This window comes from Mixophyes fleayi, chromosome 10 (genome assembly GCF_038048845.1).
Source record: "Mixophyes fleayi isolate aMixFle1 chromosome 10, aMixFle1.hap1, whole genome shotgun sequence".
NCBI classification, from domain to species: Eukaryota; Metazoa; Chordata; class Amphibia; order Anura; family Limnodynastidae; genus Mixophyes; species Mixophyes fleayi.
This window is the reverse complement of record NC_134411.1, coordinates 36,050,482-36,073,205: the sequence shown is the minus strand read 5'-3', so window position 1 is coordinate 36,073,205 and position 22,724 is coordinate 36,050,482. Positions and strand designations below refer to the sequence as shown.

General features: G+C 44.1%; 1 long non-coding RNA gene across 1 annotated transcript; it reads right to left on the bottom strand.

The window, feature by feature from the left end:
- Window positions 1–5,456: 5,456 nt before the first annotated feature.
- On the bottom strand, window positions 5,457–14,495 carry LOC142103448 (uncharacterized). Its single transcript, XR_012679357.1, has 4 exons — window positions 14,405–14,495; window positions 13,858–13,960; window positions 5,722–5,854; window positions 5,457–5,647 (listed from the first exon to the last, which is right to left on the bottom strand). It is a non-coding gene; the product is annotated as an uncharacterized LOC142103448 (long non-coding RNA).
- Window positions 14,496–22,724: the final 8,229 nt, after the last annotated feature.

Genomic DNA, 22,724 nt, shown 5'->3' with positions numbered 1-22,724 from the left:
CTAGTGCAGTTGGGCAGCGTCATAGGTAGAAAAGGAGGAGGAGGGGTAGCAGTGTTCTTCAAATTCTCCAGTGACATTCAGGAGAGCTCCATTGCCCTATCCCCCAGCCCAGCCTGCCCCTGCCTCTGACCTGCACCTTGTCTCATCTCTAATAACCACCTCTCACTCACGCCTACAAGACTTCTCCCGTGCTGCTCCCCACTTATGGAATTCCCTACCATGCTCAGCCAGACTTTCTCACAGCCTCCAAATCTTTAGATGCTCTTTAAAAACCCATCCCTTTTTTAGAGGTGACCTTATCCTCGATTACACTATTCACACTAATGCACCCTCACAACTATCCCAATCTCCACTCTGAGCCACACTCGCTGCTCTTGTTTCAACTGTGCCGTCTTCACTTTAGAATGTAAGCTCTCTAATACCCCATTCATACTGCACCAAAATCCCGGGTTTTTGCCGGGGCGAGCTCAAACGACCCGGGTCTTGGTGCAGTATGAATGGTACAAGTCAAAAATCCAGGGTCTAAAAACCCGGGTCTTCAACCCGGGATTTATCGAGGGGTAATTCCCGGGTTGGACCCAGGTTGCCTGCACTATGAATGGTGCAACCCGGGTTTTTCAACCTGGGTTGCACAGAAAACAAGCTGATTGGCTGTCTGCCTGTCTCTGGAGGATGATGTCATCGGTGGGAGCCCGTGGAAGATTCGAGAAGGAGTTTAGGAGAAATGAAAACTGCTCTGGTGATGACTCCCACAAATTGCCAGGGCACAGACTTGTGCAGTATGAATGGAGTCAACCCGGGAAATTCCTGGGTCCGAGGTGCAGTATAATTGGTGTTTCTGAGCTGGGACGCTCCGAACCCCGGCAAAAACCCGGCTTGAAAAACCCGGGATATTGCTGGGGCGGCAGTATGAAAGCGGTATAATGAGCAGGATCCTCCATACCCTTTGTTTTCATGTCTCCATTCATTCTGTCTGCCTTGTATGTCCCTGTTTTATGTATGTCCTGTTTTATGTATGTCCTTGTCTTCCATACTGTATGGCGCTGTGGAGCACTGCGGTGCCATACAAATCTACAATAATAATAATAATAATACTAATAATAATACTAATAATAATATGCCTCTTAGTGAAGCAGATGATACACAGAGTAGTCTGCATCTGAAAAATGTGACGTACTTGGGTACATGCTGCTGCTGTCCCTGCTGCTGCAGGCGAATCACCAACCCAGTGGACTGTCACAATCATATAATCTTTAGTTTGCCCAGTTCCGCTTGTCCACATATCTGTGGTTACAGTGGGTAGAATGGCATTTTGTAGCCCTATTATTACATTTTTACGAACCTTCTGGTAGAGGTGAGGAATATCTTTTCTAGTAAAATGGTGTTGTGAAGGAATGGAATGGTAACGGGGACAGAAGACCTCAAGTAACTCTCTAAACCAGCTGCATTAATAGTGGATATTGGACGCAGATCTAATACTAGCATAGTCGCCATGGTGTCTGTGATCCGCTTTGTGACTGGGTGACAGCTTTCATACTTGCTTCCTCTTTCAAAGGATTGTTTAACAGTCAATTATTGGAAACTACTAGTAGTCTTCTTCTTGGTCTGCTTCTGGGTTGAAGATTTACCCCCAGCAGCAGGAGCAGCAACAGTGGGCCTAACGCTCAAGGATTCTTCCGAGGAGTCCTGGATAGGGGAGGAGTTATCTTGCCTTAGAAACTTGGATGCAGGACTAACTCCGATCACTTGTGAGGATATTGATGATGAAGGTGTTGGGGGTCTAGACTGCAGGTGCTGGGATCTAGCTGAGAGAAGGGAGGTAGCTGATGCTGGACTGCTTGTTGTTATTTTTTAGCATAAGTTTCTGATTTTTACAAAAGCTTTCCATGAACTCGCTTCATATGGCATAACATGGATGAGGTCCTAGATGGTTAAGGTCCCTACCTCTACTGACTGTGGCTTTACAATGCTACAAATGGCTAGAAAACTGTTGTCAGGATTTGTGTAAAAATAATTCCACACATAAGAGGTGGATTTATGGTTTTATGCCCTGGCATGACAACGGCCTTCTTCTTATCACTGGCAAGAACTGCTGCAATGTTTGTTTAAAAGTGTATGAAAATAATATTCTAACCTGTGAGGTGGTCAAAATTGACTGCAAATGACTTGAAATTAGTGTTATTGAGGTTAATAATAATGTAAGGGGGGAATAAAAACAAAATTATGTGATTTTAGCAAAACAAATAGAGATTTTAGAAAAAAATAGGGATCCAAAACCAAAACACGCAAGGGCGGTTTTGCAAAAACCAAAACACAAAGTTAATCCAGATCCAAAACCAAAAACACTTCACGGGGGTCAGTGAACTTCTCTAACTGTAAGATATTCAAATACCAAAGTGTCTTTGTAAACTTTTTTTGTTCTCCGTTTGCTCTCCACAACTTTGAGAAAATTGACTGAACTAATCTGGGCTGCTAAACCAATAAGAAAAGAAGTATATGTTGCACAAATGGTTCTGGCGAAACAGAATTACCTTAATGTAGAAGTACCATATGGAGCATGGTTTGAAGGCTGCTCGAGTGGGGATTTTAATTTACTAATTTAATGCTGGAGCTGGAGGTAGCTAAAAAATTAATTATGTGCAACATTAAAGCTTTGTAGAAAATTATACTGGCTTTCGCTATAAAATATAAGCCTCCACCCAACAGTAAAAGAATCGTTGAAAAACGAACACTAATTGTCACCCTCAAATGTGCGCTGAATATGAAAGCTGCTTATTGCGTTTCACTGAGACATTTTTGCAGTTTTTAACTATTTGTTTGCTACAAAATGGCAGCCAGTAAATAGCATGCATAATCAACTTATGCCAAGGCAAGTTGCAGATTTAACTCAGAACATTTTAAAGGGGAACTCATTCCATGTTTTAAATACTGGCGACTTTTGGTGGGAATTCAATCCCCCCCCCCCCTTGTGCCGCGGAGTCCCTCTGGAACGGTAGTGAAGGTACTCGGCGATGTAACTTCAATGATTTTTCTTCACACCCCACAGAGGTGCGCAGAAAAATTTGTGACGTTCAGCTACCGCAGAACCCGAAAGTTAGTGCAGCCGGTCATTGCTGTGACGTCCGATGGGGAATTGGTTTCCTACCCTTAAAGTTCCTGACATGCGAGGGAATTGGGGAGTGTTGGCCAGCCAAGATCCAGTTGAAGATCGCTCTAGAGGGACAACAATGTAATTTAAGATTTTTAGAGGAAAAAAATAAATAAATTAAACATTACGTTTTGGGGTGGTGTTAGGTAAGATAAATACAGTAGGTAAGATAAATACAGTGGGTAAGATGACAGGAAGGTGAATTGACAACACTGCTAGGGTTTGAAAAACACCGACCCTTAGCAAGAGAGGGTCCCCTGCTCCACTGTCTGTGGACCATACTTGTCTACTCGGCCGTATTGTCCGGGAGACTCACAAATATTGGTGAGTCCTACCCGACTCCAGGAGATTGGGCCAATCCCTCCTCTCCTTCTTGTAAAGAGGGAGGTGACTTAATGACGCAATTCATGTCATTGGGCCTCACATGGCGGATTCTGATGAGATTTGCGTCATCACAGCCCCACTGTTGGATGTTGTAACCCCGTGATGACCCAAATCGCATTGTTAGGGTCTCCCAAAGGGAAGGTCTACAAAGTACACAAGTAGGCTAGGGCAGTGGTTCCCAAACTGGGGTGCATTGGAGATCTCACAGGGGTGCCTAGGCCAGGGCTAGTGGTAAGCAAGGCGGGGACTACTTGGTAATAATTTTGGCTTAGGGGTGCCCTGAAAAAATTTTGGAGACCCTAAGGGTGCCTTGAACTGAAAAAGTTTGGAATCCACTGGGCTAGGGGCACCTGAAATGGTGAAGCAGATATGTTGATTTTACTTTGGGTAGAGGTATCTTTTTAAAAAATACACTTATATTTAGCTGCCCTTTACACCCTGCCCTGTGATAGGTGCCCAAAGTGCCATTTGCCAGTCAAAACTTCTAGTTCAGGGAAAGTGTTTTTATATTAGGCAATGAAATATACATAAGCAGAAAGCAGAGTTCTACTAGAACATGGTTTACAGTCTCTGAACAGATGGTGTTACGCTTTTATTATTAATAAATTGCTTTTATTTTTCTCTAGGCTTTATCTAACCCAGTCAACAATAAACCTAGCTCTGTGGTTTCCCTGTGATGTTATGAAGCCATTTGTGAACGTAAGATGCGCTCTTCAATATTGTATGGAAAGTTAGAGACAGAAAGCTAAATAAGAACATGGCAATAAGACTGAGAGAATCTCATCCTCGATGGGTTAAGCAGCTCGCTGTGGCTTGAATCCTCTCTGCATGGCCCAGCACATCTTTAATGCAGGAGTTAGACATTTATTCTGGTATTACAGCTTGAAAGGAATTGTGAAATTTATGTTGGTGACAACTCAGCTTGCGGAACATCAAAACAATCTGTCAGCCGAACACTGAGGACAGATCCAAGAAAAGCTAACTAAGAATTAGCGCAGTAATGGATTTCAGTTTTAAAAATGTTATATTTCCTAAGGAGGGGAGGGGAGAGGATATATCTGCTGAACTTTTTGGGGTTTGTAAAGGAAGATAGAATATAGCTGTATCGATAATCCTTCAAGCAGTGGTCGAAGTGGAAATTTAGAAGTGGCGGTATGAAGAATGGAGGTGAATGGAAGTTGATAGTTTTGCAATGCAGACAAAAGGAGAATTGGCTGTATGACATACCACCGTATACACCCCCAATTCGACCACTGCCTTGAAGAAAGAGCCATCAGAATTACTTTTCGGGTACCCCTATTAAAAGGTAGCTCAACCCCTCAGTGAAGGGGTGATTGGTACTCTTTAGAAAGGAACTAAATCCAAAAATCAAACTTAACTTTGCTGTCTATGATCATAGCTAACTGAAGTTACATAACTTTTGCCAAACTCTAATTTATCATTGAGAATATTATGTTTGGTTTTGTTTGTCTGACCCCAAAATAACTTTCTTCTATCTCACTAGTCATCAGATAAGCTAAAGTGACAGTATATTGAACTATTTTATGGGCATGCTCATTAAGATCTTTCCATGACCTCTGGGTCGCATTGTTCAGACCAAACACCATCACTGTTGCTATATAAACTAACCTTGTTTTGTTACAGCTGCTTTTACTCAGTTGAACGCAGCTAAATAGAAAGTAGAAGGTATAGGTGCACACTGTCATGATCAGCAAGCAGGATTTTTAATTTTAATAGTTTCATTAGAGCTGGCGGGCTTTGCAGGGAATTTCCCGGTGAGGTCAGTGGCCAATCCCCACTCGTAGTTGGAGCTGGTGAAGGTGCTGGAAGACGAGTAGAGTAGATAAAGCACTCTTTGGTGTATGGGTAAAGAGTATTCAAAAAGGTAAGGTGTATATACAAAATTCATAAAAGGCTCAAAATAGCACTTTCAAAGGTATTTATTTTTTAACACTCTTGGAACGACTCTGGTTAATTCGATGGCCGATGCCTCTTCTACGGCTCTGCTTGAATTGCTCTTTGCTTTTTTTTTTTAACAGTTGATTTCATGAATGACTTCACCATCAATTGAATCCCGTATATCTTCACCTAATTGGATCAAAATTGCTGTTGGTTCTAAAAATAAAATGTATTTTTTAAATATGTGTATATATAAAGGTCAGAAAAGTCACTGGTTAATTTTGACTTACTGTCGTAGCTCCAGGCAAGGTCTCTGGAACATCCTCTCCTTTGATGAAGCTGATCCACGTCCCACAGCGTTTTGTAGGCTCAGCGCTCTCTTGAAATGATTCACTGTTCCACATCGCACTTTTCGCACTTTCACTGAAAAATTAATAATATACACTAGACTTTTTTTTATGCAATTGATAACGTTTTATTTTATTTTTTAAATAAACTGCACCACATGTGGGCTAAGAGTGCAAGTTATGGGCTTTTGTACATTTCTAATCCTTATTATCCAGTGCTACTTATTGCAAATAAGTAGTTTATAGCTAATGCAAAAGATAAAAATAATGTTGATTCTGTAAACAATGCTTTAGATAAAGAACCACGAATAAAATGTATAAATTCAAGGAAGAGAAGGAAGTGGATAACCAATACCGTATAGTGAGCTTCTCATTGGTCTTATAAGCTGCAAGCGTCCGCTCCAACGGCCCTGGATATCTTTTCAGTAAGTCATTGAATATTTCTGTGTCAATCACAGATGTGGAGACCTCTCCCTCCTCTGTTATATCTCACTCGCGTACGTCATTCTGCGTCATCCAGTGTTTCCTGTGATATGCAGGATACGCTACCAATTCTCTGACATCATTCAGGTGTATGTGTACTTTGCCAAAACCATGTTGCTCTGCATTGGGGCAAATTTAAAATGTGTGGTCAGATCTAGAGTTGAGAGTTCAGTGTCCTAGCTCAACTCCAAATCGCAGTGTAGGATTAGGGTTAACCCGAATCCTAACCCTAATATCCCTAACCCCTAAAATAGTTTTTACATGCCATCAATGACAGGCGGCTCCATCCATCGCCGCTTTAAGCCGAGTCCCGCTTGCTGATGACGTCATTTTCGCCAGCCGGCAACACAGCGAGTGGTCATCTGAAGTCATCTGCATTCCGGTAAGTAGTTTTTTTTGCAGGTCGGGCTACTCTTCAGTCGGACTCCTAATGTCGTTGTCTCATGTGTCGGGGTAGTCAGTACCGTTAATAGGTACTACACCCGACACAGGCCCATAATGGGTTCATATAGTTTATCTTAATAATATACAGTTGTCCTGTGACAGCTAGTGGCATGCAAATGTGTACTTTGTAAAACAAGGACTATACTCGGCAGTCCGCCCCATTATCAGTCGGCATTTACACATTCTCTGTAGTGGGTGCAACCGATACGGCTGAGAACAAGCGCTCTTACGAGAAACCCAACTCTTGACTCTGCCTCATCTGCGTTCAGACATAAATTGTAGCAAATGCATTCACTACCGTAAGGTCTTTTTCTGAGTATGCGCAAGGCTACTTCACGCAAGATACGCTACACAAATGGACTTATGTCCAGACGTGAATTGGGCCCTTAGAGCACAAGTCGATGCTGTTTTGTAAATGAAAGAAAGACAATGATGTAATTTGCACTCAATCATGTATTTCTATTTACACCAAGTTGTAATGGAATTAAGTGCTGAGAAAAAAAAAGGACAAAAATAATAAATATTACAAGAATGGAAAGAGAAGAGATTTTTATAAACTGCTGAGTATGATGTTTAAAGTTAGGGTTTTTTTTAATATATATTTCATATCTACTACAATCTTTCTCTTTTTACTTTAAAGGTTTCTGTTGCCACTGAACGTGCAGATGAAAAAGAAAATTCTCTGAAATATGAAACTGCTCAGGGACTTTGAGGCAACTATTTCATTCCAAGGTCAAATGTGTTGTTTTTCCAAGAAGGGAACTTTGTTGAGCAAGTTATATATAGTTTATGGCTAATAAAATCATTTTATAATGCTGTATATGATATATATTGTAACTGGGTTAGGGGAACAGGTGCCATCTCCTGGGGTAGATGGTAGTGAACAGCAGCATAGAAGTCGCACAAGTCCAAGGTTTTGGCTGACACATAGGAACACCCTCTCTTCTTTGAAGGACCTTGTGTCCCACACACATACAAAATATAGAGCTAATTGGTCACCATTTGCAGTGTCTCCCAGGAAGCATCCAACCTCCTCCCCAGGTCTGAGAGAGCCTGAGACTGATCTGACACCTTTTGAACACATCTTTTCAGGACCAAAAAAATTAATCAGGCTGTTGTCAGACTGGGGGATCAGAAGACCCGGACTGGGCTTTTGTAAATGGAGCCCACCCTTCTCTCTCCATTTACACCCCAGGGACTCTTACCTGTATTTTCTTAAAGCTAAACATACTCTTTGGGAAGCTTTTCCCAAAAACCATCAATCTCCCTGGGATTTAAAAGCAAGACAGACAGCCTGGGACATATACACCTGCCATTTGCCAATTTCAAAGTGCTTCTGTCACAATATAGAGGCTATATATATATATATATATATATATATATATATATATATATATATATTCCTCCCATTCACTCTGATAATTAACAGAATTAGTAGGAATTTGTTATTTATTTTATCACCAAAAGGAAGCAATAGTTTCTTGGGTATACTTAAGTCTTAGGAGTCCCTATATAATAAATGGAGAGTACAATACAGAAGATACCCATATCTCAGTGACACTATATATTTGCAATTAATATACTTACTGGTGTAGTTGTGTATCTTTTAGGAGAGCATTACCTATGCAAATAAATGTCTATTATACAGTATATGGATTTGTGTGTCACACACAGCAGCAGCCTCACACCTGGGTATGAATCACATCAGCAGAACTTACTGCGGAGGAGAAAGTACAAAGTGAGAGAAGTCTGGGTATTGGCTCCGTCCTCTGTATTAGGCCTACAGCTGACGGGCGTGCCTAATACAGAATAACAACAGAAGTGTATTTGTGGGCTGCACTGCTTGAGATGTATCACAATGTAATTAAAACATATATTTTATTGATTTCTTTGTTACTGTGAGAAAATTGTTACAATTCAGCTAAATAAATCAATTTGATAGTAATGGAATGTGAAAGATATAGAGTAGGGGGGGGGGATGTGCTAAGGTCTTCTAAAGCATTAGGCTGCCTCCAAATCCCCTCCTCTAAAGGAATGTATATTCATCCACATCAGTTCCTGCTGCACGTGGTAGTGGGACACTAAAAGGTTAATCCCTCACCATGCCAACCACAGGAAATTAATTTGGGGTACAGATTCAGTTTCCCACTGTTCACATTATAGGGGAGATTAATCAATTGATGCCACTGTCTGTCCAGGATAATAAAATTATGGAAAGTTAATATATATTATCTCTCTCTCTCTCGCCCTCCGTCACACACACTCTCTCTCGCCCTCCGTCACACACACTCTCTCTCGCCCTCCGTCACACACACACACTCTCTCTCGCCCTCCGTCACACACACACACTCTCTCTCGCCCTCCGTCACACACACTCTCTCTCTCTCGCCCTCCGTCACACACTCTCTCTCTCTCTCGCCCTCCGTCACACACACTCTTTTTCTCGCCCTCCGTCACACACTCTCTCTCTCTCTCTCTCGCGCCCTCCGTCACACACTCTCTCTCTCTCTCTCTCTCTCTCTCTCTCTCTCGCCCTCCGTCACACACGCTCTCTCTCTCTCTCTCGCCCTCCGTCACACACGCTCTCTCTCGCCCTCCGTCACACACTCTCTCTCACTCTCGCCCTCCGTCACTCTCGCCCTCAGTCACTCTCGCCCTCAGTCACTCTCGCCCTCCGTCACTCTCGCCCTCCGTCACTCTCGCCCTCCGTCACTCTCGCCCTCCGTCACTCTCGCCCTCCGTCACTCTCGCCCTCCGTCACTCTCGCCCTCCGTCACTCTCGCCCTCCGTCACTCTCACCCTCCGTCACTCTCAAACGAATGGATAACCTCTCCTATTGGTCTCTGCCTCCTTGCAGCAGGACATCTGCACCGTATGGACTAGAGGACAAGGTGTAGACCAACCATGTAGAGAAGCCAGCACCCTATAACATCTGCACCCGCACTAGCAGTATTACAAAAAACAAGACCATGGCGATTGGAAAACGATCAGCCGTGATTGTTGCGCTGTGCGTCAGTTGGTTGGTCGCACAGTCCGCCTGGTTTAAAGGACTCTGGCTCATCGACTCTGGCTTTTCAGTAAGAAATCTGTCCTCAAAACATCTTTCATGTCAATTATTCATTTGGTTGCTTATCTTATCTGCATACCCATATTCAGTACATGAGTAAGTTCTGTAATTATTGCAGGATTGAATTGAACTCATTCTGTGACTTAAAAGGCTGCAATTTACTGATTGTATAATTGAGCAATTGATCTGTTTAGTGAATTTGCCAATAAATCATACATGTTAAAAAAATTGATTTTGCATTTCTATTAATTGGACGATTCATAAAAGCAAAACGTTTATTCTAAAACCCATAGTGTTCGCAATATATCTAATATCTAGTGTCTAAATGATCCAAATATTTCTAGAAGTCATGGATCAGTGAGCACGAGCAGTGAACCTGCTATTCAGTGGTTGTTACGAATGATGAATGAAATTGCATTTGGGTGCTTGGAATGGCATAGTGAATGCTTAGAAATATATACTGACTAAATTGACCAAACAAAATCACACAATGATAAGATTTATGCTGAACTCAGATTGCCACAACTTGGTATAATTTGTAAAGTTTGATACACAATTTAATTTCCTACTTAAAAGTCAATAACTAAAATATAGATCTACCTCTTAATATTCCATTTCTTAATATTTGTAATATTGGGAGACCTCCCAGACTCATTGGAAGGTAGGCAAATCTTCGCAATCCTGACTGTCTCTACTGGACTACAAGAAAATGGCCCCTCGCTGTCATAAAGGAAAAGTGTTTCTTCTAGATAACCGACCTCTCAGAAACATATATAACAATGAGTTTCAGCCACGTTTTTAGTAGGAGGAAGACGTGCACTACAAGAAAATGGCTGCCACTCTCCAGCATATAATAATAGTCATTACTCATTCTTCTGCTGGCTTGTGCACGATATGACGTGGGCTAGCACAGATGCACTAGTCAGTAAGTCCATATGTCAATAACTACATTTTCATTGTTATTTATGTATATTTTATTTAGCTTTTTTTAATAAGTTATTCAAAGTACAATAAGAATTTGTTAAAGTTTGGTAAATTTTTGATAGTTAAAAAATTTAGGGGGTTATTAATCAAGCTCTATCAACACAATATAACACTTCTTGCAGTGAAAGGGCTTTATGCATTCATCCCATGATCACAAGTATTTGGGCCCCCATAGGGCACCATATTATTTATCAAGTAGTGCAGAAGTAATTTAGCTGCTGCGCTGTTTGGTTAATGCCGACGCTGCCATAACAGTGACATAAAAATAATCTTCCTTTCAGCCCTGCTACGCTATACGGCCACTGGGGGCATGTAGTACTATAGGTTCTATCTGGTGGGGCAGGACATGCCCCGGGGAGGCACAAGACACACCCATGGGTGGAGATAGATAAGCCCCTTGGCAGCAGCAGAGCATGTCCCTTTCGGAAGCATAGGTATTAGTCACACAATCTGCCCGATCATGTCGTGACCACACTCCCACCCAAACATGGCCACGCCCACTGTTCCGCTGCCTGTCGGGTGCTATGCAATATGAACATAAACTTTGTGTTTCTTAACAGTGTCCCATCTTTTCTAAGCAACAACAACCATGCATAGCATATTCAAGGTTACTTAATTATTAAAGCGACACGTAATTACCATTCATGTAGAAAATGACATTGAGTTCTGTGCTAAGTGCAAAAAGCATGCAACAGCTGCAGAGTGTATTCTTAACAATTGAAGGCAAAACGCGCCTCTATCCGAGGACAACGTGACACAACTAGCTGCGCTGTGCCTTTATTTGCTGAGCACCAAATAGGAGGAAGACAGAATCGCATCACTCACGCTGCAGAGAAATTGCTTATCTGAAATTAACAACACAGATTATTGTATGCTTAATTATGGCCATGCATTTATGTCGTCTACTTAGTGATTTACTGTTTGTCTTTAATCAGACACACTCAGCCTGCGCCGTATAGAATGAAAGTAATGTATTATGTTGCTGAAATGAACATTATGATAACTGTGCTGTTAATTGTATTCATGTATGCTGTGGGTGTTGTAATTTTACACAATCCATTACCCACCTGTAAAGCAGCAATCCCAGGTAGAAGTTTTAGTTCCTTTTTTTCTTTAAGTAGCAAGTTAAGTACCTTTCAATAATGTTATGGATAGTCATTTTTCCTAGCTATCCTCCTACAAATCATATCTCCTTTTCAAAATCTCTCTGGTCGGCAAACAAACATGACTGCCAGACACAGACACTGTCGGTCTTCTGCAGACACAGGCACATAGCTCTTAGCATGTCATGTGATGGCAGGGGGAGGGGGTCACAGTGCCGACAGAGCCCAGAGGGGTGTTCCAAAGCTAAAACATATCTAGTATCTATTCCCCAAAATACTTTCACAGACTTTCTGTGGCCACAAGGGGCTTACGGCTGACATGGTTTGGTGGAATGGGGCCGTGGCTATGCAGGTTGGATCATATAAGCCCTGATTCTTTTTCCTGGCATACTAGGAGTTATCATTTTTATTATCTACTGTTGAATAACCCCTGCAATTTTGTCAGCCTTCTCCCCTGTACTTAACCCCTCTTTGCTTATTTTTTTCTTGCATATTGCTCCAGTTATGTTACATCTGATAATGAGCAAAAGAGAGGTAGATGACTGATCGGCTTTAGCTATTTAAGCAACTTAGAAAGGGCCGTGTCCTGCAGGCAGCAGCTCATTGGTCTGGCCGCATCCAATCAGCTGCAGAATACATCATCATGATTTATTTATATAGCGCCTGCAGATTCCGTAGCGCTTCATACACATAGGCAAACCAAGAGGGGTTTCTAGTGCCTGGAAACCCCCCTCCAAGCCTGGAGCACTGTATAATTGAGGTGGCTGGACCCTGCCCCCGCTGCACACGGCTCTGCTTGAATAGGGAGAGCTACGTGCACCTAACAGTAGTGCACGCAGCATTGCCCATGTATATTATGGGGGATAGGAAGAGTTGGAGAGCATCCAAGCACTGTCTAATATTATAGCCACTGGTGGCGTGGCGTGAAAACCCCCCTCTACAAATCCTGCATTTGTCCCCTGATACAGTATCTACCCTCAGGGCTGGCAGCTTGAACCTTCACCTTATTACACATCTGCGTCTCCGTCCGACAAATCAATCACTCTTTCCTATTTCGCTCCTGGCAGTTTCCATTATACGTCTTAGATCTTTCTAATTGATTTGGCAGTCATGCTAAAATCACAAATGTTGCTTAAATCACAAATGTTGCTTATTATTTCATTTTCCAAATCATTTGCTTACAAGAACCTTACAGAATAAAGATACATTATTACTGGTGACACGTCTATTTCTGCTGGTTAAAAACTCTCTCAAAAATAGAACATTTTCTGAGCTTTTTGCATTTTTTTTATCTTGTAAGAATATCTATTATGTGACCGGCTGGAGAGTTTACATTCATTTTAATAGAGATGGGTCTCAGTAGATTTTTTATATCTGCCCGGAGTAGGTGCGAGCGTTAGATGCTTTGGAAGTAAAGAGTTCGTCCCGTTTAGTGATGAATTAACAGCACATATCCGATGTTTTTTACAGACACATAACTAGTGTTATTTACTGGTAAGTCCCAACATATTCTGCAGAGCTGTACACATAGCAAAGAGTATAACGGATCGAGATGATTCTGATTTCTCTTAATGCAGCCAGTTGACCAGGAGGGAATGATTTAATGTTGCTAGAGAGGAACAAACCTCACGCAGGATCCCAGAATTACATTACATTTATTTTTTTAGAAAGTTATCTAAATAGTGACCACATGCTCGGGGAGGCAGGGGCTTTCCAGACATTAAATTCTATTATTTGGCATCCCATTTGACCCAGGTGGTGGTAACCTATAAATAGTGACCACATATTAACACACACACACGTTTATTTTGGCAGAAGCCAATTAGCCTCCTAGTACATTCTTGACAGGGCCGGTGCAAGGTCTCTAAGCACCCTAGGAAAAGTTTCAGACAACCATTCCCCCTCCCCCAATACTCTGGCGGTCTAAAACAAACAATATATACATAAATATGTCAGTATTTGGTTCAAGGTGGAGTGTAAAAAAAAATACCAACTCACCTTCTCCTGGCTGGCAGACTGCAGTCCAGGTGCACTGATGCCGGATGCTTTCAACACTGTCCAAGCTCCACTTCTGCCCGATGACAAGTTACTGCAGTAACAGCTGTAATTCATTTAAAAATGACTTTCTGATATAATAATATATATTGTAATTTAAGCTGTGACTTCTATTTTTAGCCACATCCTTCTTTTGTATTGCTATGTAGCTGGTAGCCTTAAAAATACAGGTGTAACCTGTACAAATTAAGAAATATAACAGCCCCCGGCTACACCTGTATTTTTTGCACAGCAATAGAAGCTGACTATGAGGAGAAAAATAGAAATCATAGATTATGAATATGAAAATGACACATTTTCTGTTTCCTGTACATTACACGACATATACTATATAAATTTGGATTTTTTTTAAACACATATATATCCAGCGCTGGAAGTGGGCTGCAGGATGACAAAAGCTTTTACTTCCCCACTACACTCCCTCAGTTATTGCTCCTGGATGGAGCACCCTATTTCATAAATATTTTAATTACAATATAACATTTATTACCTATTTATCTTACCTCCTGGATGGTCAGCAGTAGATACAGGAGACTCCCTCTGTCAGCTCAGCAATGGCCGCTCCTCACCTTCTTCTCAGAGGGGGGTGGAGCAGAGCATGCTGGGAGGGGGCGGGGCCTGCACATAACTTTATACACACTGTCTGTCACTGACAGACTGACATCTCTGACACATTGAAACAGCCGCCGGCCGCCCCCAAACAATGAAGAAAGTCTATTGTAGGCCTCTTTCATTTATAAAAATTTGTCAGTGGCGCCCCCCAGGTCCCGGCGCCCCCCCAGGTCCCGGCACCCCCCCCAGGTCCCGGCGCCCTAGGCAGCTGCCTAGTGGAAGGTCCGGGCCTGGTTCTCAGACTGTCGGAAGAAATTGGAGCATTCAGACAAAGCCCCAGACAAATACAGGTAGAGCATATAAACATCACATAGATAGGTTCTATATACTGGATGTGTAGAGCAAAAAGTTTGACAAGACAAAACTAAGAGATGGGTCCACTTTAATATTCATAAATACATACTTGTCAACTTTCCCGGAATGCCCGGGAGACTCCCGAATTCCGGGTGGGTCTCCCGGACTCCCGGGAGAGCTGACAATTCTCCCGCATCTGCCCACTTTCTAGTGGAGTGGGCAGATTTGAAGCCTCCATGATGGGATTCTCCGGGAATCACGTCATTTTGGCTCGCCCTCCGTGCTGAAATGACGCGTTTGTGTCATTACGTCATATGGGGGCGGGGCCAAAATGTCGCGATTCGCGGAACCCCCGCCCCCTCACGCCCACTTCTACACTGAGACTCCCAGAGGCCGTTTGTTAAAGGTTGGCAACAATGCATACATAAATAGGTATGTTTAAAGACCATGGTACGTTCAGCAACATATTGCCGTTTGTTATGTAGCTGTCACTCACCGGACCGTGAGTGCCTCTTCCCGGACATTTAGGAACCGTGGCCGTCCACCATCCTGAGGGTCTGCGCATGCGCAGCCCTTTTCTATACTTCAGTGTATACCCCTTTAACTTAATTGGCAGATCAGGCAACCTCCCTATATTAAGCACCTGTGGTCACCACCACGTGGCTGATCTTGGAGTCTCATTCCTCATGAGTCTCTGAAGGTGTTCCTGTATTACTTGTGTATTCAGTGCTGCTGATTCCTGTGGTTTCCAAACCACTTCTACTACTGTGGTTCCATACCACTTCTACCATCAACTTTATCATCATGACTGTTTGCTGATTCCTATCCGCTGCCTCCGTGCACTACAGTCTTCTACACCACTTCAACGTTATTTTATATCAATGTGACTGTTTGCTCATTGCTATCCGCTGCCTCCGTGCACTCCAGCTTTTACCTCACTCACCTGCTTCTCATCAAGTCTGTTTGCTGATTTCTATCCGCTGCCTCTGTGCACTACAGTCTCCTGCTTGCAACTCGCCTGTGTTCAACATCGTGACTGCCAGCTGACTACTATCCGCTGCCTCTGTGCACTACAGTCTCCTGCTTGCAACTCGCCTGTGTTTAACATCGTGACTGCCAGCTGACTACTATCCGCTGCCTCCGTGCACTACACTCTCATCTCATCTTTGCTGTGACTTCCTCGAGACTGCCGCTTTTCATTACCATCTGCTACACTTCGTGATCTACAGCTCCGGCCCTGCGCTGCACTCCTGTTTCCCATCGCTGTTGGTTCCTGTGGTTGCTACTGGTTACCTCCGTGTGCCGCTGAGTCCTGCCGCTGTGGTCAGCGCTATCGTCCATCTCCTGCTGATCCACTCTCCACGCCTTCACGTGTTCCACTGGCCTCTACCCTCCTGTCAGCATTGGATTTGTATCTCTTCTACTACCCTCTGCTGGATCATCTCCATTCTCCTGGGTTTCCTATGAGTCCAGTTCCACGTGTTGCTGACTTCTGTGGATTCGTGTCCCTGTCGGTCTACTCACCTGTGCGCTGCACCTGCTAGACCGCTGCTTCTCCTATCCAGGGGCTTCCTATCCAGTCGGCCTCCAGCCGCTCAGGTACCGCTGCAATCCCATCTGACTGCTACTGCTGAACCACGGTATGCATACTTCTCATTGACTGTGCTGTGTATTGCATATCTTGCTGGACTGTGTTTGGTTCTCTCTGGAGTCTGCTATCCGCTGAGTCTATTGCCATCATTGACTGTGTTATCATTGTGCTGGACTACTTCAAGAGACTTTCTAGATTGCAGACCTGATCAGTCATTTACATATATATATACCTATATTGTGCATATTACTGTGGATCGTGTATAAGGTGCCTGTGTATATCCTGTGTTGCAGTCTTCCCCCGTGCACCTCCTCACATATATATGCAGTGGTACAACTTGCTGATGTCAGACCACTGATCCCTGTTTCCGGTATCACCTGTTCCATTATCCTCTCACAGAGCAGTGGTACAACTTGCTACCGCAGACCACTGACTACCTGGATACCTCCACTTGGATTCCATTCCTTCACTCAGACAGCGGTACAACTTGCTACCCGCAGACCGCTGACTCTCATCACCTCCTTGTTTCTGTTGGACATTCCACCTCACTATAGCAGTGGTACAACTTGCTATCGCAGACCACTGACTACCTTCACGTGTCCTTGTCCATACAGTTCCTTGTGTATCATTACCTCATTATTACCAGTGTTGCTAGTCATAGACTTTCCTGAGCATCTCATCGGCCATCATTTCATGTTCCGTGATCACCCAGCTACCAGAGTACCCTATTACCATCTACATTGCTCTGGTAAGCCTACCATCTGGTGATCCCTGGGTAAAGACTCCTAGTGCCCGTGACAGTAAGATCAGGCCATGACAGACCCAGATGTGGAACCTACCGCCAAAGAGATGCTGCAACATCTGGTTAGCCGTGTGGAGCAACAGGATGCCCGCCAACAGCTGTTACTTCAGTGTTATCAGTCATTAACCTCCCAAGGTACATCTGGACAGACTGTGACAGCCACTACTGAAGCTCCTGTGCTTTCCTCCGTTTCCCCATTGCCATCCCAGGTGTCTATAGCTTCCACGCTTCACCTGCCTACTCCGTCAAAGTACGATGGAGACCCCAAAACTTGTAGGGGTTTCCTTAACCAATGTTCAGTCCATTTTGAGCTCCAACCTCAAAATTTTTCTACCCATCGTTCCAGAGTGGCCTATCTTATCTCTTTGTTTTCAGGACAAGCCCTGGCTTGGGCCTCCCCTCTGTGGGAGAGGAACGATCCAATATTACAAGATAGTGCCAAATTCATTTCTACATTCCGAAGTGTGTTCGATGAACCAGGTCGTGTGACCTCCGCTGCTTCCAGCATCCTCCGTCTGCGACAAGGATCTCATACTGTAGGCCAGTACGTCATTCAATTTAGGATCTTAGCCTCTGAACTTCAGTGGAACACTGAAGCCCTAGTTGCCGCCTTCTGGCAGGGGCTTTCCGATAAAATTAAAGATGCACTGACTACCCAAGAGCTTCCTTCGTCACTTGAAGATTTGATCTCTCTATGCCATCGTGTTGATATGAGATTTCGTGAAAGAGAGGCTGAGAAAACGACTTCTGCTAAAGCACCTTTTCGCTCTAACCCTCAATTTCGTCCAGTGTCACCCGCTGTGATTCCCATGGAGATTGGACGTTCCAAGTTATCTTCTGAGGAGAGGAAACGAAGAGTCAAGAATAGACTCTGTATCTATTGTGCTGATTCCACTCATGTCCTCAGCTCCTGCCCTAAGAGATCGGGAAATGCCAGGCCCTAACTAGTTCTGGAGAGGTGAAGTTAGGGTCCCTGGAGTCCTCTCCATCGTCTATGAAATCTAAAGTCTGCGCTTTTGATGTGACTATTTCCTTTGCTACCAGGACCTTTGAGTCACAGGCATTGATTGATTCCGGAGCAGCAGGAAATTTTATTTCCAAATCGTTAGTTAATCAATGGTCTCTACCAATGATTACCTTAAAAACTCCCATTACTGTGACGGCTATCGATGGATCACGTCTCATCAACGGTCTCATCACCCAGAGTACGTCTCCAGTAACCCTTCAGATTGGTGCTCTGCATCATGAAGAGATATCGTTTTTAATTCTTCCTGTTACGACAAGTCCGATTGTCCTAGGCCTTCCATGGCTTCAGTGTCATTCTCCCCAGATTGACTGGCGCACCCCTCAAGTCACGTCTTGGGGGCCTGAATGTCACCATCATTGCCTTTCCCAAGTCATTCCTCTCAAGGTACAGCAAGCTTCCATTTCAGCTATTTCACCGGGACTCCCTCCTCAATATGCTTCATTTACCGATGTTTTTGATAAAGCTCAGTCTGAACGTCTTCCTCCTCATCATTCTTGGGATTGTCCGATTGATCTTCTTCCTGGCAAGACTCCTCCCAGAGGCCGGGTCTATCCACTCTCGTTACCTGAAACTCAAGCTACATCTGAATATATAGAAGAGGTTTCCAACCATACCATTCTAGACCCCAAATGTATCTCACTGGCTGCTTCATCCACCAAAACGCTACCATTTGGGAAGACCCTCGTGCCTCCTACTCTAAGGAGGAAAATCCTTTCGTGGTTCCATGCCTCTCGTTTTTCTGGACACGCCGGTGAACACAAGACTTTTGAGATCCTCTCTCGAAGTTACTGGTGGCCTTCAATGAGGAGAGACGTCAAAGAGTTCATTGCTTCCTGTGAATTATGTTCGCAATTCAAATCCTCCCGCAGAACCCCAGCAGGGTTGCTGCGACCACTACCCATTCCGTCCAAACCATGGACCCATATTAGTATGGATTTCGTTACTGACTTACCACCTAGTAAGAACCATAACACTATTTGGGTCGTAGTGGACAGATTTTCGAAGATGGCTCATTTCATCCCTCTGTCTGGTTTGCCTTCCTCGTCTATCCTGGCTGAACATTTCATTAAAGAGATCTTCCGTATCCATGGATGTCCATCTGAGATTGTGTCTGATAGAGGAGTACAATTCGTGTCCAGATTCTGGCGAGCCCTTTGTAAAACCTTGGGCATACGATTAGCACTCTCATCTTCTTACCATCCACAATCCAATGGACAAACCGAACGTGTCAATCAAGATCTTGAGACTTTTATAAGGATATTTTCATCAGCCAATCAAGACAACTGGGTAGAGTTACTCCCTTGGGCTGAGTTCGCCCATAACAACATGTACCATGAGTCATCATCCAAAACTCCATTCTTTGTGGTCTACGGTCACCATCCGTCTTTTCCGGAATTTCCTGCCCTCCCGCCCACCCAAGTTCCTGCGGTGGAGACTGTTTGTCAGACCTTTAAAAATATCTGGTCTCAGGTTAGAACCTGTTTGAAGAAGACATCTGTCAAATATAAATCTTTCGCTGATAAGAAGAGGCGGGCTATTCCACCACTAAAAATTGGAGATCGTGTCTGGTTATCCACAAAAAATATTCGTTTGAAGGTTCCATCCATGAAATTCGCCCCTCGTTTTATTGGTCCATATAGGATCATTCAAGTTATCAATCCAGTATGTGTGAAACTCCTTCTTCCTAAGAGTCTTCGGATTTCTAATGCCTTCCATGTATCTTTGCTCAAACCTCTTATTATCAACCGTTTTTCAACTCCTCCCTCAGCTCCGCAGCCAGTTCAAGTCCATCAGGAGGAGGATTTTGAGATTACCGAGGTACTAGATGCAAAAATTTCGCGAGGAGTCCTCCACTTCCTCGTTCATTGGAAGGGCTTTGGTCCTGAGGAGCGCTCTTGGATCAAAGCTGAAGATCTTAATGCTCCTGCCCTTTTGAAGAAGTTTTACTCCAAAAATCCGGACAAGCCCGGTTCCAGGCGTTCTGTGCCCGCCTTTAAAAGGGGGGGTACTGTCACTCACCGGACCGTGAGTGCCTCTTCCCGGACATTTAGGAACCGTGGCCGTCCACCATCCTGAGGGTCTGCGCATGCGCAGCCCTTTTCTATACTTCAGTGTATACCCCTTTAACTTAATTGGCAGATCAGGCAACCTCCCTATATTAAGCACCTGTGGTCACCACCACGTGGCTGATCTTGGAGTCTCATTCCTCATGAGTCTCTGAAGGTGTTCCTGTATTACTTGTGTATTCAGTGCTGCTGATTCCTGTGGTTTCCAAACCACTTCTACTACTGTGGTTCCATACCACTTCTACCATCAACTTTATCATCATGACTGTTTGCTGATTCCTATCCGCTGCCTCCGTGCACTACAGTCTTCTACACCACTTCAACGTTATTTTATATCAATGTGACTGTTTGCTCATTGCTATCCGCTGCCTCCGTGCACTCCAGCTTTTACCTCACTCACCTGCTTCTCATCAAGTCTGTTTGCTGATTTCTATCCGCTGCCTCTGTGCACTACAGTCTCCTGCTTGCAACTCGCCTGTGTTCAACATCGTGACTGCCAGCTGACTACTATCCGCTGCCTCTGTGCACTACAGTCTCCTGCTTGCAACTCGCCTGTGTTTAACATCGTGACTGCCAGCTGACTACTATCCGCTGCCTCCGTGCACTACACTCTCATCTCATCTTTGCTGTGACTTCCTCGAGACTGCCGCTTTTCATTACCATCTGCTACACTTCGTGATCTACAGCTCCGGCCCTGCGCTGCACTCCTGTTTCCCATCGCTGTTGGTTCCTGTGGTTGCTACTGGTTACCTCCGTGTGCCGCTGAGTCCTGCCGCTGTGGTCAGCGCTATCGTCCATCTCCTGCTGATCCACTCTCCACGCCTTCACGTGTTCCACTGGCCTCTACCCTCCTGTCAGCATTGGATTTGTATCTCTTCTACTACCCTCTGCTGGATCATCTCCATTCTCCTGGGTTTCCTATGAGTCCAGTTCCACGTGTTGCTGACTTCTGTGGATTCGTGTCCCTGTCGGTCTACTCACCTGTGCGCTGCACCTGCTAGACCGCTGCTTCTCCTATCCAGGGGCTTCCTATCCAGTCGGCCTCCAGCCGCTCAGGTACCGCTGCAATCCCATCTGACTGCTACTGCTGAACCACGGTATGCATACTTCTCATTGACTGTGCTGTGTATTGCATATCTTGCTGGACTGTGTTTGGTTCTCTCTGGAGTCTGCTATCCGCTGAGTCTATTGCCATCATTGACTGTGTTATCATTGTGCTGGACTACTTCAAGAGACTTTCTAGATTGCAGACCTGATCAGTCATTTACATATATATATACCTATATTGTGCATATTACTGTGGATCGTGTATAAGGTGCCTGTGTATATCCTGTGTTGCAGTCTTCCCCCGTGCACCTCCTCACATATATATGCAGTGGTACAACTTGCTGATGTCAGACCACTGATCCCTGTTTCCGGTATCACCTGTTCCATTATCCTCTCACAGAGCAGTGGTACAACTTGCTACTGCAGACCACTGACTACCTGGATACCTCCACTTGGATTCCATTCCTTCACTCAGACAGCGGTACAACTTGCTACCCGCAGACCGCTGACTCTCATCACCTCCTTGTTTCTGTTGGACATTCCACCTCACTATAGCAGTGGTACAACTTGCTATCGCAGACCACTGACTACCTTCACGTGTCCTTGTCCATACAGTTCCTTGTGTATCATTACCTCATTATTACCAGTGTTGCTAGTCATAGACTTTCCTGAGCATCTCATCGGCCATCATTTCATGTTCCGTGATCACCCAGCTACCAGAGTACCCTATTACCATCTACATTGCTCTGGTAAGCCTACCATCTGGTGATCCCTGGGTAAAGACTCCTAGTGCCCGTGACAGTAGCTCAATGAAAAATATGTATCTCTAAAACTGTAAGGAGGCTCTAAAATAATTGAATTGGGCTCATGGGCCCATCTGTCCAAGGGTGTACGACACAGGATCACCCTCATCTGTCCTTCGATCACCAGGGAAATGGTAGGGGCAGGAGGGGCATGTGGGCTGCCTTGGTCCGGATCAGTGGGTTATCTGCATTTTTTGGATCTTTTAAAATGTTCCTAATTTTTCCATTTCACCCGAAATTATCTTCCCTTCCGGGTCACCAGCTGCCACCATACAGCCTTCAAGTTCTCGAGATAACAAAATGAAAAAAATAATCGCCCCTTTCCTGCCATGGGGGGTCTGTCCTGCGGAAATGGAGTTATAGTAATATAATTATCGGTAACATACATTAAACACACGTTACCCAGTACGTGTTATGATTCCATTGTCAAAAGATCTGTGTCAGCAATTCTGTGAGCGATTTATAAAGTTGTTTTCGATACAAGGTCAAAAAAATAAATGAATTTATTTCTCCAAGTCTTCATCTAACACTCACCGCCTGTCTTTTCTTCGCTGCCTCCCCATAAATC